This window comes from Macaca nemestrina, chromosome 5 (assembly GCF_043159975.1).
Source record: "Macaca nemestrina isolate mMacNem1 chromosome 5, mMacNem.hap1, whole genome shotgun sequence".
Classification (NCBI taxonomy): domain Eukaryota; kingdom Metazoa; phylum Chordata; class Mammalia; order Primates; family Cercopithecidae; genus Macaca; species Macaca nemestrina.
The window spans coordinates 172,780,436-172,798,888 of NC_092129.1; the positions used below are offsets into that span (position 1 = coordinate 172,780,436).

Below are 18,453 nucleotides of genomic sequence, written 5' to 3' on the forward strand. Positions count from 1 at the left end.
CGCACAGACTTTTAGGACTTTCTCTTTGAACAGATTCCAGCTATTTCAGTTACCTCAAACTCTGATCCTTGCCTCTTCAGCCTAGCAAGAGACTTGTGCTCTGCTCAAACTCAAGTCTCCAGACAGACAGCTGGACTACTGTGAGGCTCACCTCATACTCCCATCTCCCCATTTTTGCAGTCTGTTGTTGTTTATTTTCCATTGTCTGAAAACTATCTTGCTTCACATACCCTGTCCTGTTTTCTAATTGTTTACAGGGGACGAAATAGTCTGAAACTAGTTACTCCATCACAGTCAGTAGCCTGAGAAGTGTCCCTTTAGGCCATACTCCAAAGAAGATTATGGGATAACTAACGAGGGAAAGAGAGTTTCAAACAGGAGGACGTCAATGGAAGGGGTGGGAGGCAGAAGCATGCCTGGCTTAGAACGGTAAGGAGGCCACATGGCTGAGCACAGGAGCTAAGGACAGAGAGAGAAGGACAGGAGGTCAGAGAGGCATGGTGGTGGGAAAGACACTGTTTGATTTTATAGGCCATTATCAGAACTCTAGCTTTTACTCTAATGAGAGGAAAAGTCATTGGAAAGTTTGGGGCCAAGAACTGATTTGGGTTTTAACAGGATCACCCTAGCTCTTGGAAACACCTCCAGGACAAAAGCAGCGTGCTGAATTAGAAGGCCATTGAGAAAATCTATTGACTAAACTTGAAAATCTAATTAAAATTCTGAATTATTCAAGGTCGATGGCTGAGTTTTTATCCGTTTCCTAGAATTTGGGGCTCGCTAGCAGACAGGTACCTTAGTGTGGAAGATCACATCATCTAAAGCCTGATTAGCTGTGTGACTTTAGGCAAGTGACTTCAACTGTCTTTCTTTATTTCTATACAATGGAAATAATAAGAATACCTATTATGTAAAAGATATTATGACAATTAAATGAGATAATTCCTGTAAAATCCTCTAAATGATACCCAGTGCGTATGAAGTAAGCGTTCTACAAATGTTAACTATTACTATCTGAGAGGCTGAATGTCTGATGATTATTACTTTACCCTGTGGACATTGACCTTGGTCTGCTCTGTGAATAAAGGGTACCACACTCAATTCTGATTCTCAAGAGATATGTGCAGCTGGCATAGAAAAACTATCTCAAAGACAAGACTGAAGGAAATAAGAGCCAAGTAGAGGTCCATACTGTCAGCTCTTGCATAAGGAGGGAAGGCTGAGGCATTATTCATTCAGGCTGAGGAGATCTTTGAAGACTATTGAGAGACAATGAGTTAGGGTTTGAAGAATGAATTAGATACAGAGACTGTGGAAAGGGAAGGGAATTCTGAAGGTCACCTGAACTTGCGGCCATCACTAATGTTTAAAGAGCTTCTTAAATTCAAAGTGAAAAATTACGAGTTCAACATGGTTATTATCCCCTTAAGCTCACATTTGGAATCAACCATATGAAGTAGGAGGATATCATTACCGTACAGCTGAATGGCTTTATTAACTTATTTTTGGAAATTAGATGATAAATGCAAGCACAGTCTTGTTTAACAACAAGCATTTCCCAGTTGCTTCTATGAGAATTTAGGAAAGGTTCTAGAAAAGCCAATAGAGAGAACCCAGGCAAGTCCTGAAATCTCAGTGCAGCAGAATTGAGAAAGTGAATAATGGCCCACAGGTCACAGGAAGGCAATCAATACACTAATCAAAGGTTGTGATGAATCTATGTTGTCTCACGTTGCATCTGGCATAACATGTATCCAATTGATCATTTTTAGCATAGTTCATCAGAGGAGAAAAACTTGGTGAAATATGATCTAGTGGGGCAGGGTGTACCAGTTGTACAACAGACATAAGCTGCTCTGCTTTGCCACACCTGTATAAAACATGAGAAAATAGGTTTTCATAGAGTTTGAGGCATATCCAACAACCTCAGGTAGAAAGACTATCTATTTATTTAATGGGGGAGAGAGCAGTGGAAAGGCTCAGCCTCATCCAGACTGAGAAGTGATTACCTTGGAAATGTTTGTTTTGATTGAGAAAGTCAGCTGAGAATGTATTTTAAATGGGCAGAAAATACATCCATCAAAGAAATAGTATGCAGTCATCAAAAAGAATGAGGCATGTTTGATATTTTAATAGTGAGTTATCTCCAATGTCTATAATAAAGTGATAAATGCAATATATAGATAATTGTATAGTGTGTGACAATTATGAGAAAAATGAAATATACATTTGCACATACATAAGGTTGTACACACAAAGGATGCCTGTGGGGGAGGGAAATTGGATAGCTGAGACTGAAGATAAAGATAAACAGGAGACTTATGTTTTAGTCTATATCTTTTGAATTTATTTCTATATGCACCTAGATTCAGATAGTTTTATTTATCACTTGAAAAAATTAAAAAAGAATAGGAAAAAAGAAAATAACAACCATAATTTAATTTATTTATTTTTTTTTTGAGAGAGAGAGTCTCTGTCTGTCACCAGGCTGGAGTGCAGTGGCACGATCTCTGCTCACTGCAACCTCTGCCTCCGAGGTTTAAGCAATTCTCCTGCCTCAGCCTCCCGAGTAGCTGGGATTACAGGCACACACCACCACGCCCAGCTAATTTTTGTATTTTTAGTAGAGCCGGGGTTTTACCATGTTGGCCAGGGCTGGTCTCGATCTTTTGACCTCATGATCCGCCCGCCTTGGCCTCCCAAAGGGCTGGGATTGTCGGCGTGAGCCACCGTGCCCGGCCTACCTTAATTTTTAAAAGAGCTGGAATATGTCCATTCCTTTCCCATTTGCAAAGGGCTCCAGAATCATCCCAGATGATGGCTTTCAAAATGATAGCTCAATAAGGGAGATTTAGGAGAAAGTGGCTTCTTTCTCATGCTTCACTTAAGGATCCCTGAGAGTATTAGTTTGCTAGGGCTGTTGTTTTAAAAAACACACACACACACAAACTGAGTGACTTAAACAGCAAACATTTATTGTCTCCCAGTTTTGGAGATTAAAAGTCTGAGATCAAGGATGTCAGGAGGATTGGCTCCTTTCGAGGGCTGCAAGGGAGAACCCATGGCTCTCTCCTAACTTCTGGTGTTTGCTGGCCGTCTTTGGCATTCTTTGGCTTGTAGAGGCATCACCCTAATCTCTGCTTTCATTCTCATATGTCACTGTCCTTGTGCGCATGCGTGTTTATGTCCAAATTTTCCACTTTTATAAGGACACCAGTCATATTGGATTGGGGTGTGCTCTAGTGACTTCTTGTTAACTAATTACATTTGCAACAACCCTATTTCCAGATAAGATCACATTCTGAGGCACTGGGGCTTAGGACTTCAGCATAAGAATCTGGAGGGGACAGCACTCAACTCATGACACTGAGGGACACTTACCCAGAGTTACATTGCTTACTGAGAGCGGGTATTTTGCTATGTGTCTATGAGGTACCGGTAGTAACATGCATCTCTTCATGCCCCAGATGTATAAAGTGAGTACACAGTGGTATGATTGAATACCTTAATATTTTTTAATGCATTACTGTCCTCTGAGGAAAGAAGAGAGCTTAAACCTGATTAGCTAAGAACAACAGCTTGTTAGAGCAATAAATCCATGAAACAAAACTCAGATCCCCTGCTCTTCCCTCCCCATCCATGCCAGCTAAAGGCATATGCACGCAACAATGTTTATTAAACACCTACTGATGCCCGATGCTGCACTGAGAGCCAGGGAAGGAGCTGGACAGAACATCCTCCTGCCCTTCAGTTGGAGAAAAGACACTTAAATTAATGCACATATGCACCAAGTGACTATGCTTCAGTCAACGACAGACTGTATATAGGACCGAGGTCCCGCAAGACTATGATGAAGCTGAAATTTTCCTATCACCTAGTGGCATTGTAGCCATCCTAACATCACAGAACAACGCATTACTCACATGTTTGTGGTGATGCTGGTGTCAACAAACCTACTGCGTTGCCACCACATACAATCGTGTACAGTCTATAATATTTGATAATGATAGTGAATTACTATGTTACTAGTTTGTTTTTACTATAGTATACTTTTAGTCATTACTTTAGAGTGTATACTTTCTCCTTACTTTCAAAAATTAACTTTAAAATAGTCTCAGGCAGGTTCTTCGGGAAGTATTCCAGAAGAAGGCATTGTTTTGGTTTTGTTGTTGTTTTTGAGACAGAATCTCACTCTGTCACCCAGGCTGGAATGCAGTGGCATGATCTCGGCTCACTGCAACCTCCGCTTCCTGGGTTCAAGCGATTCTTCTGCCTCAGCCTCCCGAGTAGCTGGGACTACAGGCACGCTCCACCACGCCAGGCTAATTTTTGTATTTTTAGTAGAGACAAGGTTTCAACTATTGACCAGGCTGGTCTCGAACTCCTGACCTAGTGATCTGCCTGCCTCAGCCTCCCAAAGTGCTGGGATTACAGGCGTGAGCCATCGTGCCCAGCCAAGAAGGCATCCTAGGATATGGCAGGTCCCTTTGGTCATCACTCCTGAAGACCCTCCAGCAACGCAAGATGTAGAGGGTGGAAGACAGCAATACTGCTGATCCTGACGCCATGTAGGGCTAGGCTAATGTATGTTCTTGTGTCTTTCTTTTTCATTACAAAAGAGTAAAGAAGTTTTAATTTTTCTTAAGTTTATAAAGTAAAAAAAAGTTCTAGTAACCTAAGGGTAATTTATTATTGGAATAAGAAAAATTGTTTGATAAATGTAGTGTAGCCTAAGTGTACAGTGTTTATAACGTCTACGGTAGTGTATGGTAATATCCTAGGCCTTCACATTCACTCTCTGACTCACCCCGAGCAACTTCCAGTCCTGCAAGCCCAGTCATGGTAACTGCTCTATACAGATGTGCCACTTTTTACCTTTTATATCCATATTCTTACTGAACATTTTCTATGTTTAGATAGGAAGTATTTACATACACAAATACTTACCATGGTGTTGCCATTGACTACAATATTCAGCACAGTGACATGCTGTCCACTTTTGTAACTTAGGAGCAATAGACTAGACCAAATAGCCTGGATGAGTAGTAGGCTCTACCATCTGGGTTTGTGTGAGTACACTCCATGCGCTTTGTACAATGACAAAATCACCTAACAATACATTTCTCCGAACATTTCCCCATGGTCAAGTGGCACATGGCTATAATTATATCAATATATTATAGTAAATGTAGAGCCGTGACCAAGGCAGAAAGAAAACCCTTAACTCCACCTGGCGATGCCGAGAAAGGTGTCCTATGAGAAGTATCATAAAAGCTGACTGTGGAAGGCTGACTCCGAGGGAGGTGAGGGCAGGGGGAGGTGAGGAGGGAAAAGGGAGGCCTGGGGCATGTCATGTCTTAAGCGAGGGAGCCCAGACAGACTCCTGGTTACCAGGAATGGAGACAGGAGTTGGAAGTAAATCTCAGGTGCAGACGAGCTTCTGAAGGATCTTATTTTCAGCCTGAGGATTTGGGACTTCTTTATCCTCCAGGAAACCCTGGAAGATTTAGAGGAGTCACTTGGTCAGATATCCTTTTTTGAAAGATATTAGATTGGTGCAAAAGGAATTGTGGTTTGGGACTCTGAATTTTAGATCCTCATAACTAGGCTCAGACACATCTTTATTAATTAAAGTAGGAACAATTACATTCAACACATTTTTGCCAATGAGAAATAAGTTTGTTTATTCCTGCAGCATAAAGATCTGTGCTTTGGGATTCAGCGAACTCTTGAAAGCATTTTCTGCACACTGCTGGTTGTGGAAGCAAAAAGTTGTTGAGATGCTTGAAGAAATGATAGTCGGTTGGCGAGAGGTCAGGTGAATATGGTGGGTGAGGCAAAACTTTGTAGCCCAATTGGTTCAACTTTTGAAGCATTGGTTGTATGATGTGCAGTCGGGCATTGTTGTGGAGAAGAATTGGTCCCTGTCTGTTGACCGATGACAGCTGCACGCATTGCAGTTTCCCGTGCGTCTCATTGATTTGCTGAGCAGACTTCTCAGATGTAGTGATTTCACCAGTATTCAGAAAGCTGTAGTGGATCAGACTGGCAGCAGATCACCACACAGTGACCATGACCATTGTATACAATGGACCATCACTGGTTGTTGTATAAAATCTACTTTTCATCGCATGTCACAATCTGATCAAGAAACGGTTCATTGTTGTTGTATGGAATAAGGAAAGACAACATCACCAAACGGTGATATTTTTTACTTTCAGTCAACTCATGAGGCACCCACTTATCGAGCTTTTTCACCCTTTGAATTTGCTTCAAATGCCAAAGGGACGGTAAAATAGTGGATGTTGAGTTCTTCTGGCAACTTCTCATGTAGTTGTAAGAAGATCAGCTTTAATGATCGCTCTCAGTTGGTCGTTGTCAACTTCCAATAGCTGGCCGCTACACTCTCATCCTCAAGGCTCTCGTCTTCTTTGCAACACTTCTTGTACCCCCCTGCACCGTACATCCTGGGCCAAATGTGTTGTTGATGCTGCGAGTTGTCTCTGCTGCTTTACGTCTCATTTTGAACTCGAATTAAAAATTTGCTTCAATTTGCTTTTTGTTTGACATCATTTCCATAGTCTAAAATAAACATAAAATAAACAGCAAGTAATGAATCATTAGCAAAAAAACATAAAGCGAGAAATGCTCATTAAAATGATGTATAACATAACCACATTTATTTAAGAATGTATTCCAATATCAAACAGCAAATTCCAACAATGCAAAAATGCAATTACGTTTGCTCCAACCTAGTATTTTCAGAGAGAATGAATAATGGGGACAGAAATTGAAGAGAAAATAACAGGCAAGGAGATTTTTGCAGGTGAGAAAAAAATTATGACCAGTAGTCTAAACTGTGATAGTGGTGGCATGAATAGAGAAAACAGGGGCACCCTTATCTTCTCCTATTTGTACAAATTCAGTTAATTCTGTTTTAACTTCTTTATTTTTTCAGATGACAGAACATAAGACATACTCACTGTAAAAAATTTTGGATTAAAAAAGTTAAAATGTGTAAGGAATAAAACAAAATCACCCCTTAATTATCCAGAAATAAGCATTCTTATTAATGTTTGTGTATCCTATGAAGTTCTTTTCAAAATCATATCTATGTGCATATATAGACATTTAGTCAAACTGTTTTATAAACAGTTTTTTCCACTTTATATATTTCCCTATTAGTAACTTTATAGAAGTTGGTTTTTGGTTGATGTGCTATATATATTTATTTAGCTAATCTAGAAGACAGATTTGAAAACTGTGAAGGAATTATAAATAGCAGTAGGAGGTGATTAATTAGCTGATGGGGTATGAGGGAAAGGAAAAAAACTGAGCGACCCCAACTTTTGGGCTAAAGCCCTTCTTTTTACAGCTTTCTTCTTGTTTTGGCCAGAATTGGAGGGTCCATTCTGTGAAAAGGAGGTGGCAGAAGGATCCGTGAATATATATTACATTCAACCTCAACAACGGTGAACATAATCACCGTTCAGGACATGCAGACACAGCCCCACGTTCACAAGCTGCCAGAGCATTCATTAAAGTGGATAAAAATGGCCTGCAATGAAATCCTCAAAGGATGTGGTAGATAAAGCAAATGCCCTCCTAAACACAGCTGCAGGCTGCCAAAACCCCCAGCCACGCCTGATGAGCATTCTGGGAGAGGAGCAAGTAGAGACAGCCTTCCCCGCCAGGAGGGAGGCCCTCTCCAGGCTGTGTGGCCCTGGCTGTGGTCTCTGCACCTGCCACTCACCTGATGGCTTTCTTACATTCTGGGAGCGCATGCCTGTCCGAGCACTTCCTCTGCTCAGTCTTTCCACAGCGAGAGGAGGAAGAGCAAAAGGAGTCAATATCTGTGAGGTACAATCAATCCAACTGAGGTGAATAGTAAAGCATATTCATTTCCAAAAACTTAAAAGGCAATGTTAGGGGAGATATTAGGAAAGAAACTGACTAATTAACCCAGGCTTTCATGTCAGGCTCAGTTTGGTTTTCATTGCCTAATGCAAATCTCCTACGCTCCTGTGCCTCTTCAGAAATGGCTTCTGGTTGAAACACAACCTGTGTCTTTTGATTGATTGGGAACTGAAAGATGTTCCTCTTTTAATCTCATGGATGGAATCCAATATATTTCACTTTCTTCTTTGTGCTCATGGACAAAGCCTCAGAAAAAAGTACTATTTAAATAATATCTTTCACTGACAGTAGACTCATGGGAAAACTGTTCTTCCTTCCTTCCTTCCTTCCTTCCTTCCTTCCTTCCTTCCTTCCTTCCTTCCTTCCTCCCTTCCTTCCTTCCTCCCTCCCTCCCTTCCTTCCTTCCTCCCTCCCTTCCTTCCTTCTTCCTTCCTTCTTCCTTCCTTCCTTCCTTCTTCCTTCCTTCCTTCCTTCTTCCTTCCTTCTTTCTTCCTTCCTTCCTTCCTTCTTCCTTCCTTCCTTCATTTTTCTGAAGTGTATGGAGCATTACTGCTTTTACTTTGTCTTATTTGGCTTATGGGAAACTGTGGGACTTCTCATATATCTACGTGCTGAGCTGACGTAAGGGGGACTATTAACTGCTTCTATGCAGCATTTATTCTGCTGGAGAGAAAACATGGGGTGTGGCTTTGTTGAAAAGCTCCCCATCATTCACTGTTCACTGAAACTCATCCATTCAGTCATCAAGCACAGATCTACCTCTGCCCCACTTGTGCCTGGGATGGTGCTAGATGCTGAGAACGTGCCATTGCCTGCATGTTCTCAGCAGCTAGCAGAAAGCTCAGTTCCAGAGCACCTTCCCCCAGCTTCTGGAATCTCACAGGTTAGTTGGGAGGTCACTTAAATAGAACATGATGTGTGCTGTAAACAAATTAAGCACAGAGTGCAAAGGAGCATCTAATTTGAGAGCTGCTTAGTAAGATGGTTTCACAGAGAAAGCATGTATGATTCTAAAATGAGGGCATGGCATGTGTAAGGCTGTGGTGTTACAAGAGAACATGGAGCATTTGGAGAAGTGGACGTAGCTCAATGTGAGGCAAGAGAAGAGAGTGGTACATCCTAGCAAGGAGATTTCCAGTCCTGGAGGTAATGGAGAACCATTGATGAATTGTAAGTGTTTTAAGAATAGGCATAATGTAGTCAAATTCACACTCTGTGAAGTAGTCCTTGAACCATTGTTCACTGCACCACATGGTCACAGTCTTATTAAGCTGAGAGTTGAAAGGCTCATTGGAAAACCAACCTGGCAGCTCTTGTAATGGAAACATGAAGGTAATGCAGGGCCTACAACTCTAGGTTTCAAAAAGATCAAGGACATTTCATAGATCTTGCTTACTTTTCCTCTCAGGCAAAACACACATTACAAAGACCCTCAAATGATGCTCACTGTTACCAACATTTTTTTCTAATCTTACATCTTTCATCCTAAATGCTCATGAAAGACATGCTGCTTCTGGTTCAAACTTGGGCCAATGACAATGCTTTTCATGTTTGTTGACCCAATAATCAGCCATTGCACTCAAAGACTTAGAGCGGATCAGTTTAAAAACAGCTATTACTGCATTTGAACTACAGCTCCCCTCCAGTCCCCCGTATGTCTGGGCTTGCTGCTGCCACAGGAAAGCTCCCAGTTCTACCCAGGGAGGGATTGTGTTTCTCAGCTTGTTTCAGCACCAACCCGTAAAAGCTGCTTATGTCAAATGTCAGTAAATTGCAAACTTACCCGTGAGGTTTCATTGACCTTATTTCGCAACAAGAGTGACCATATGAAATAAATCCAAAGACTCATGATCAGGCAGGACTAAGTGTTGCGTTTTGGAGAATGGCAAGGGGTCGTTTCAGGAAGGAGATGGAGCACCTTCCTATGCTAATCTCATGAGATTAGCTTTAAACATCTTTAGTTTCTCCAGTCAATAATTTGTTATGGAACTGTCATTTTACACTTAAACATTTTTTTGAACTCTAAGTTTTGCACCCTTTAGCACTGGGATAAAAGATTCTTAAGTCATATCTCCTCCCCACTCCCACCACCACCACACTGTTTTATATAATACTTCCTTTTACTAGTTTACTGTTTTAAATTTATCTACCTTCCTCTCCACACCCCTCACCCCCTCCTCACCCTGTTGCTTCAGAAAAACTCCTGATTTGTGGAGGAGTAAATGCTCACAACTATCTATTCTCTCAGCCCTACATCTCTCTCAACTTGCGCCTCTCTGGACAGAACAATTTTTATCTTTTTAGCCATTCTTATACCGCAGTTCCCCTTCACTGCCATAATTCTGGTGAACTCACTGTTTGAGATCAGTCTCCATTGTTCCCCATGGAGATCACCAAAACTGATACTAGCAGGAGCTTACATTTGAGCCCCGCAGAGCATTTAGGAAGGAGCGTTTTGGGTTTGGTTTGAGTTGTTTCAGCTATTTTTTTCTGTCTCTAGAAGCATGGGTAGATGGAGCTTGCCAGGTGAGGTTAGTGGCTTTCTTCTCTGGAATCTTTCACAATATTCCATCTGTGAAAATTTGCACAATAGACTAGATAAACAATGGATTACGGAGAAAAGAGTCCTAACACTCAGACCCTAAAGCAGTGCTAGGTTAACAACAAGGTGCTTACTTGCTTGGGGTGCCAGCCGAAATCAGAACAATGAGGCTTTCATGGACTTATCCAGAATTTTATAATTGATAAAAAGAAAAATCATTTTATGTTTTGTGGTTTAGTATCACTTTAATTTGGGTTTATACATGGGAGGAGGCACCAAAATATTTCAGTGCTTGGGGACTTAGACTAAGAACCACAAGGAGGTGGAGAGAGAGCAGGAAACAGGCTGCCCTTTGTCACAGACCTTGTCTTTTCTGGCACTCTTTGGCTCTGGTTTTCACGGACGTGAGTCTGATGAGAATGCTGAGTAATTGGCTTCTAGTCTCAGTGAGTTGCCTTTGCTATCTCTAGCCTATGTCTCCCCCTCCGGCACCCCCCTCCCCCCATCCTAGTTAGCCCCTCCCCAGGCTTACCCCCTGGTCATTCTCACGGGGTCCTGTTTTTTACCCTAGGCCCCTTAGTGCTCTCTGTTCCCGCCAAAATATCTTTCAGATCCATTAGTCATATTAAATTAGCAACAGCTCTTTACAAGTTAAAACTCATCTCCCTCCTACAGATAATGTCATACAAATACGAGTTAAAGTCTTAGCTAAAGAAGGAGTGTCTAACTGTGGACTTTCAGTCATAAACCAGTGGAAAGGACATCTGACTAGGGGCAGGTGATCTCAGTGCTTCTAAGCTCTCATTGTATGGACTTGTGCTGTCTGACAGAGTAGCTACCAGTTGCAAGGGACCATTACAATTTAATTAATTAAAATTACATAAAATAAAAAACTCACTTCCTCAGTCACACTGGCCACATTTGACACACTCAATAACCACATGTGGCTGGTAGCTCCCACATCGGACAGCACAGATACTGATCATTTCTTGTCTGACAGGAAGCTCCACTGGATGGTGCAAATCTAAATAATTTCCTTCTTGGCTTCCTCGGAGGCAAGGGCTTCCCCAGTGCAGGGTTGCTCAGGCTTAGCACTATTGCCATCTTGGACTGGATTCTTCTTTGTTGGGGGGTGGGGGCATCCTGTGCATTATAGGATGTTTAGAAGCATTCCTGGCCTCTATCCCCTACATGCCAGTAACAGCCACCCCCACCACCCAGTTGTGGCAATCAAAAAATGTCTCGAGACATTGTCAAATGTCCCCTAGGGGATGTCTATGCTGAAGCTGGCTGGAGCTCTGGGGATCAGGGAGGACGTCTGTAAGCGTGTTTATGAGTTGTAAGCTCTAAGACGATAGGGACATTGCATAGGGCAGGTCAGGCACATTGTAAGTGATCTTAAAACATTACAATTGAGAAGAATTTCAGAGTGACGTTTATAGCCAAGAAAGATATTCTACCCCTACTGGGGCATTCCCTTGATGTTAAATTGTCATGTGTGTCAAAACCCTAAAGAACTGCAGGGAAGCCTATAACTCCAAAGGAAGGCAGAGGAAGGTCCCAGGGGACAGGTTGTGGGGTGAGTTCACTTATTCCAGTCAAGGTGAAGGAGTTGCCTCTGGGCTTCACTCTGAGACTTGCAGCCTAGTGTGCTAAGCTCCCGGTTCCCAAAGTGGCCATTCCCACGCTGAACGGCATTACTGCCTCATCAGCAGCTTGTCAGCTGTAAATTCTAATCCCAGGCCGGGTCTCTCTTCCCAGGACCAAAGTCATAAAGATGTTTGCCCTTGCACGGGTGTTTGACATGTGCTAGGCCACATTTGTGTATTTGTCTTAGGGCCCTCTTGAGAGCTTAGCACTTCTCTCTGACCCAGGCTAGGCTTTATGTGCTGCGCATTCCTCCTGAACATGATGTCATGTGCCTCACCATGGAATTCTGCAGCCAGGCACAGGGGCTCAAGTCCAAAGATGGGAGGACTTAAAAGGCTTAAACAAGCAAATGTTTTCCATTATTTAAGGTTTTGAGAAAACTGAATTCTGAAATATTTATGGTCCTGGACTCCTTTGTGGGTCATCAATGACCTCTTTCTTTTTAGGAGGTATCTCATGGAGAGGGCGTCTTGGCCTGCTCCCCTCTGGGGCCACTAACTCACACCAGAGCTGACTCAACCATTCCAGGGGAAGACTGGTAAAAAGTTTACTCACCACACACGTCTAGCTGAAATGAATGAAATCAAACTCAGCAGAAGTCAACACTTAGCATGGAAGGCAAAGTAGGGATGGAGGGTCGCCCAGCTGCTGCACACCAACCTTTAGCTTTAGCTCAAGTTGTTCTGCTTTGAAGGACAATGCCAATCATCTTGTAAGTAAATGAAGACAATGGTTCAACAATGCTGTCAAGTCTGAGAGAAAAGAGAAGCCATCCCTATGCCCAAAATTTAGTATATGTTAGGATTGGGGTGGGTTGCCCAGTGCCTTCTGAGATGACCTGTGCTCTTTTCTTTTATCCAGGAGCAAATAGAATCAATGTGCTCCATCTGGAAGTTCTGCCTAAGGGTCTGGCAGCATAGGAAGTGGTCCAGGATGATTTTAACCCTGTTACAGGATCCAAATAATTCCTGATATGTATGAATGTAAAGCCCATTCTTGTATCCAGCATTTCTCAGTGGAGATGGTTTTGACATTCTGGGTGGGAAGAATCTTCCTTCTGGGAGTGTCTCCAGCACACAACAGGGCACAAAATGCAAGTGGTGTCCTCCTCTGGTCATTGTCACAACCATCCACCCACCAATGCATGCATTCCCGGGCACCACGTGATGGGTGGCCCTGCCCCCACTGAGCACATTGCAAGCTTATTGCCGTAGAAACTAGAATGCTAGTACTACCCATGGGAGCAGGCAGCAGGCCTGTTCTTTATTTATTTTACTCTTTGATTCTGTAGACCTCAGATTTACCCACTGTTATTGATCTGTGGAGGGCTTTTGACTGCCCATTTTCCCCCTAGAGTGAGCTCATATGAGTGGAAAAGAAGCAAAGAGGTAGCTGTTACACAGCTGTTCCATTCCTGCTCTCTGTTCATCTCCTAATGTTGTGAATACATCCTAAGAATTCTCCCAGGTGTGGATTAAGATGACTTAAGCCAGGAAGAAATTTGCCCCAAGGTAAATTTCCCCATCTAACATCCTCATACAGGCCCTCTTGCTAGACCCACATTAATGAACTACAGCTTCTGACTCCCAGCAGGCCCTCTTTCATTTTCCATCATCTTTCTCTGTCTGTATTTTATAGCACAAGCTACTGAAATTATCAGGTGATCAGAGAAGTCTAGAACTGGATATAAACCAATAGATCATCCAGGAACGTGGCTTTCAACCTCCAGACTTTGATGTCTATTGACTGTGAAGATACTGGAGGGGACTCAAAAGCTATTATCATTTTCAAAAATGGTGTCAGAACTGTTCAATGTACTTTAAATAGGACTCACAGGTGTATTAAAATGTCAAGCTTTCTTTTGCCTAAAACTGTATGAACACGGTGCAGTAACTGGTTGTTTCAATGCTGACAACAGTTCTGACTGACAGAACTTGCACTCATTATATATCACTCAGTACCTAACGGATATGATAATTTCAAAATCAGGAAGATTGTGGAGAGAGATTAGTAAGAGGTCCTTAGTGGTAAAAGGACTAAGGAAATTGTAGCCCGATTGTCTCTTTCTTCAAAAGTTGAGGCCCAGAGATGTGAAGTGACTTGCTGACAGTTGGATGATTAGTGCTCTAGAACTGTGGTGGCCATGCCACACCAGGACAGTTCCTATGTGCTCCTGTTGTCCCAGTACCATCACCAATAGGAATCCCTGTCGCTCTCAAAAGAAATCCAGTTTGATTAATAAATTACATGGTCACTCTACCTAAAACCCAAGTCTCCCACTGCCAATTCATCCCTTTTCTCGCCACAAAACTCTACCTCTTTCTCTCTCTTTCATGGTTCTCAATATTGTTCCTCCTCTCTGATTCCATCTCCTATGTTTTCACAAGTAGGTCATCCTCCACATTTGGGTGACTATAAATGACAGCTCCAACTCCAGATGGCCTGAACCATGGGACCTTTTGTTCCTGAGTGGAGGAGGAAGGAAGATGGTACAGGGGCAGGAGCAGCTGGGCCCCAGGCAAGCCAGGGCCTTGCCCGAGCCTCAGATAGCCACCCACGTGCTCCTATGTTCTCAGTGACAAAGGCTGGGAGGGGCAGAGGGAAGCTGGTGAATTTTTATGATTTAAAATATGTGAATCCACACTGGATAGAAAACACTACAATGTAAAACACCACCCATGCAGCTCTGAAAGTCCAGAATGTCCAGGTGACTCCAGTATGGTATTCATAGACTTTGGCAATACTTTGAAAACCTCTGTGAACAATAAAAGTTAAGCATGAGAAAGAAAAGATTTCCCATAAGAAAATATAAACCAAACCCTTTTCCTTGTCTGCCACATGGGGCCAAACATACCAGTGTGTTTAATTGGTAGATCAATACCACTCTCAAGAATTTCTTAGATGCCATAAACACACAATGCAATTTTGGTGGAGTCCCACAGCAAGCTATAATCATGAGAGGGGAGGACCTGGGTTCAGCAGCTGTGCTTTATTCCTGTGTTGCTTTGAACTCACAGCAGAGCTAAATACCCGGCTCACAAGACCTTCTGATAACAAAGTCCAGCAGACTTGGGAGTAACTTGGTTGTTTTTGGTTGTTGTTGTTGTTTTTTGAGATGGAGTTTTTGCTCTGTTGCCCAGGCTAGAGTACAGTGGTACAATCTCGGTGCACTGCAACCTCAGCCTCCAGGGTTCAAGAGATTCTCCTGCCTCAACCTCCCAAGTAGCTGGCATTACAGGCATGTGCCACGACACCTGGCTAATTTCTATATTTTTAGTAGAGACAGGATTTTGCCATGTTGACCAGACTGATCTCGAACTCCTGGCCTCAGGTGATCCGCCCGCCTCGGCCTCCCAAAGTGCTGGGATTACAGACGTGAGCCTCTGCACCCAGCCGAGAAACTTGTTAAAATGAAAATTGGGTCTATGTAGACTGGGAGATTAAAAATGACTCCTTTTTAATATAAGGAACCTTGCTTTACTGTTTCATTAAAAGGTTTGCCAGTGCAAACTGAAAATGTAGGAGCCCTTTTTAAAAAGCAGGAACAAAAACAACAACCTCTGCTGTGAAAGGTACTAAAATAAAAGCTGCTTTTTTTTCTGCAGTCTCTCTTTTGACTTGTCACAAGGCTTTTAAAATCATTCTTATTTGCTATTTAATGCCAGTCTAAGTAAAGGAAAATTAAAATTTTAAATTGTTAGCATGAATCTTACCTTTCATCTTTATATTGTGCAAAGCCAGCTTTAAATGAAAATATAAGAGCATTTAATTTGTATGCTAAATTGTTCAAAATGATGTAATTTGCATATTTCATTCTTATCAGAACAGTGGAAAACGCTGCACTAAACTAATTCAATGCTTTCATTTCACTTCTCAATAATGCACTTTTTTTTTTTTTTTTTTTTTTGAGACACAGTCTCGCTCTATCCCAGAGGCTGGAGTGTAGTGGCATGATCTCAGTTCACTGCAACTTTTGTGTCCTGGGTTCAAGCGATTCTCATGCTTCAGCCTCCTGAATAACTGGGATTACAGGCACCCGGCACCACGCCCTGCTAATTTTTGTATTTTTAGTAGAGACAGGGTTTTACCATGTTGGTCAGGCTAGTCTCAAACTCCTGACCTCAGGTGATCCACCACCTCGGCCTCCCAAAGTGCTGGGATTACAGGCGTGAGCCACCGTGCCCGTCCTGATACACGCACATTCTATCAACACTCTCTATCTTTGGCTTACTGAGAAGTAAGGAAGAATTGAAAGAAAAAAAAAAGGCCTATGTGTTGCTTTATCTTTCCCTTTCTCTCTGTGTCTTCATTTTCAGTGTAAGTTGTTTGCAAATGCAAAGAAGTAACATGAGTAAGAAAGGACAAACCAAGTTTCCTCAGTCATATGTGTTTCTTAGAATACCATTGCTGCCTTTGTGTTTGAAGCAAGTTTTGGTTCTCAAATGGAAAGTGTGGCCTCTCAGGGCTGTCAGCGTCCCTCCCCCTCCCCAGCTAACTCAGTCATAGACAAAACACACTTTGTAGTCACTTAGAAGCTCCATGAACTCCCACATATCATGAATACACCAGAATTCTGAGCTCATGGACAACGCTCCATGTGAACGGGGTGACAAGAAAGGACGGGCACACGTATCTCCTGTTTCTGCTCCTTCCATGTTGTCTTATCAGAATTCACTTACAAAATACAAGTTTAAAGAGGAAATTATTACAATTTTAATATGGTGGCCGCAGAGCATGAAACTCATCAAGAAGTCCTTCTGAGCACCAAGTCCTATGCAAGCACACAGGCGATGTGCCATGAAGCTGGCCCTGCACATGGGGTGGCAGCATGCGTGAAAATGGTGAAGAGATCACACGGGATCGGGTGGTACACTGAGAAGGACCTGCGGGCATCCGGAACTGCACACCGGGCAGTGTGCACAGCAGGAGTCCAGGGCAGCCAGAGATTCACTACCAGAGGTACAGCCCGAGAGCACAGGCATGCCAGGAAAGAGGAGACAGGCAGAGACAGGAAGATCAAAGTGGAAGGAGAAAAGCCATAGCGCTGGTTAACTAAGACACTCAGCCGGCAGTATCGGGAGAGATCCACAAAATGAAGGCAAGGGAATCACAGCAGCGAGATACTAGCAAAGGGGCATTGGAAACCAGTGGCCACGTGGCTCTGATCCCAAGCACTGAGTGCCCTCCCCGGCATCTCTGTGGGGCTGTGAGGTACGTTTCATGTGTCTGGACGCGGCTCCTCAGCGTGTCCTTCCAGCTCCTCTCATCCCTCTGCCCTCTTGGTAAAAACAAGACATTTTCTAGGAGTGAGGCAACCTCCCTCCCCGCTGCCCTGTAGAGAGCAACCCTTCTGCTTTTCCAGTGTTCTGAGAATACTTTTCCTGATTTATCGTAATGAGAACAGGCGGGAAACTAGCTACGTTGAACATGTGATGTACAAGGTGGTTAATGGTGACCCGCCAGTGAGCAGGACGCCGGGACCTTGTGCAACCGTGAGACTTTGCAACACCGCAGCAGAAGGCTGTCCCTCAGAGGTGTGTAGCCACCTAGGGGCCTCCTTCTATCACCCATGACTAAGTCTGCATTAGCTTAGAGCAGGGTTTCTCAGCCTTGAAACCATGAACACTCGCGGCCAGACAGTTTTCTGTTGTGGAAGACTGTCCAATGTACCGTAGAATGTTTAGGGGCCTCGCTGGCTTCTGCTCACTACATGCTAGTAGCAACCCCCTTTCCCCACCGTGTCACAATCAAAAATGTCTCCAGACATTGCTAGATGCCCCCTGTGGGAGATCATCACCCTGGGTGAGAACCTGTGACTTTGAGCACATGAGCCCTGCAGAGGATCATGTCTGAGAGGACGCCACTCCCACCACGTGCTCTTCCAGCTGGAATGGCTCTTCGTCTTTGCAGTGCCTGCTTTTCTGAAAGTGTCTCTTTATTGCTTTGTCTTCCTTCTAACACTATATCTCCCACTCCTGGACAAGTTAGTAAGGCCTGGGGGTGTAGTAAAATCACTCAGTGGGCAGTCTCCTTGCTCTGTGTCCACCCAAACAGAGTTAGGTCAGCCTTGAAAGTCACTGCAAAATATACATATCCTGAGGCCTACAAAGATTTTTGTGAGTTCACCATCCCTTTTCTAACTCTCTGGGGTACTGTGTACTACTATGTACTATGCTCAGTGTTTGCCAGCCTTGTCATATGTTTTGTCTCATTTAATCCTCAGAGGAAAAAAAAAAAAAAAACTCCTGTAACATAACAGCATATCTCCTATAACTCTTAAAAAAAAGTTCCCATAAAATAGTATTGACTCCCATGCTGGGAATTAATAAGTAACTTGCCTAAGA

The 18,453-nt window shown here is 43.0% G+C and overlaps 1 long non-coding RNA gene across 1 annotated transcript in view; it reads right to left on the minus strand.

Annotated features, from left to right (window-relative positions):
• Nucleotides 1-4,869: 4,869 nt before the first annotated feature.
• The window catches only part of LOC112426786 (uncharacterized), a 109,786-nt gene continuing 96,202 nt past the window's right edge, over nt 4,870-18,453 (minus strand). The window contains exon 4 of the long non-coding RNA XR_011624033.1: nt 4,870-6,582. This is a non-coding gene — a long non-coding RNA (uncharacterized lncRNA). The remainder of the gene's footprint in view (nt 6,583-18,453) is intronic.